Below are 1,805 nucleotides of genomic sequence, written 5' to 3' on the forward strand. Positions count from 1 at the left end.
TATAATAGACATAAGAAATGACATCTCCATCTGATGCAATCCGAAACAGTGCATTGCATAATCCAAACCTGAAGACGAACTAGCCCGAAAGGCGTCCGGGCGCACGATTCCCCTTCCAGAATCTATTTGTCCTAAATTAGGATGGTGAAAAAAATTCAGAAACGCTTCCAGATCACTCCACAATGGTATCAATAAACCATGGAGTCGCCAGTCGCCGCGAGAACCGTCTGCTCTCCCACGAGATTTCCGTGGAAAGCGGGACACGCCGCGCGTTCCATCCTGAGTCGCCTTGGAGATGCTCCTAGCAGCCAGCCAGAGGAGTCAATAGACTCTACATTGCGGCAGATGTACGTATCGATTTTGGAACGTTGATTCGCGCGTGTTCCAGAACGATACTGTTGCCCCCCATTGGACAGGGAGGCACGGGGAGATGTTGCATGGCGTCTCGTGTACGCTCGGAGTTGCGCTCCTTTTTCCATCAACGACGACGTCCACGTCGGCAGCAGGCATGCGGGACGAGGCAGGGGGTTTTGGGAGCACCTGGAGGCCACTGGGTGGCCGGCATTGCCCTCGCCAGGTGGTTGCAACTTGTTGTTGCGGCTCCCCGAAACCTTTCTGCCAATGTCTCTATGGTGTCAAGCAACATTCGAGTGCTTGACTTGTTACCATTAAACTGTAGATTTAATTAACGTTTAATTAACAACTCTTGCTGATTTATGTCGATGATTTATATTAATATTTTGTATGTACTTTGTTTATTGTTTATTTTTAGTAGTACATTGTATGGTTCAATCATGTCCTTTTATCCTGAGAGAAAATCGAAAAGAGAATTGAAATTTCAATGAAGTATTCACAAATTTATTTTCGAAATATTGGAATTTAAATCCAGAAAATTAGCTTTAGTCATTCATATTGATGATATTTTCTTAGTATTAGTTATTTTTTATATCCATTAGTTGTTAGAGTTGCTATTAATTTTCATAAATTAAAGAATTTAAATCGATTTTAATATTTAAAAGGATTAATTTCGTGATGATAATTAATTAAAACAGATATTCTTTTATCCAGAAAATTTAATAAAATATACTTACGATCGGGAGAAATCAGAAATTGATTTATTACTCCTTTTCCTTGCTTTATTTACGAGTGCATAATTTTCTATTATAATCGATTTGAAAAATTTATCCAAACATATCCAATCATGCCAATTATTCGATATATTTTATGACATTATCTTTGTCCATTTTTAACAAATATTTATTGCTTCATTTAACGGCCTGAAAATAAAATAAATGACGAAAGATTTTATACAGAAAGCCAGACATAAGGATAGTTTTTGATTTACCATAAAGCAATCCATTTTTAAGAAGTATGATGCAAGATTATATAACAAGATTCCTCGAAATTCAAGATTATTCAGAATCACGTGTTTAAGCAAGAAAGTTTGTGAAAATGGGAAAACATATGCAGCTGCTTTCCATGGATCATTTACGATGCCCGTTACCCTTGGCTGAGAGCTGATACGTCCTTCAGGCACGACCCCATTGTCCACGGTGAAAGGTATACGTGGACGATCTTCCGCAAAATAAAAAGGAGCCTCGGTGTGGTCACCCCTCGTGTGGCACGCGCCACGATCCACCTTTCTTTTTTCTTCATCGTGCGGCCAGCCGTCGCCTTTCAGATCCCTCGGATAAGGAATCCTCCCTACTGCGAGCGGGGGAACTTTTTAGAATGTTACTCGTTCTGCGTACGAATGAAGGAAAGAGAGAGAGAGAGAGAGAGAGAGAGAGAGAGAGAGAGAGATC

At 40.2% G+C, this 1,805-nt stretch overlaps 1 long non-coding RNA gene across 1 annotated transcript in view; it reads right to left on the reverse strand.

Annotated features, from left to right (window-relative positions):
• The window catches only part of LOC116186158, a 1,656-nt gene extending 909 nt beyond the window's left edge, over positions 1-747 (reverse strand). Inside the window, exon 1 of the long non-coding RNA XR_004151111.1 lies at positions 69-747. This is a non-coding gene — a long non-coding RNA (uncharacterized LOC116186158). The remainder of the gene's footprint in view (positions 1-68) is intronic.
• Between the last annotated feature and the right edge of the window lie 1,058 nt (positions 748-1,805).

The sequence above is a fragment of the Apis dorsata genome, unplaced genomic scaffold (assembly GCF_000469605.1).
Source record: "Apis dorsata unplaced genomic scaffold, Apis dorsata 1.3 scaffold_473, whole genome shotgun sequence".
Classification (NCBI taxonomy): Eukaryota; Metazoa; Arthropoda; class Insecta; order Hymenoptera; family Apidae; genus Apis; species Apis dorsata.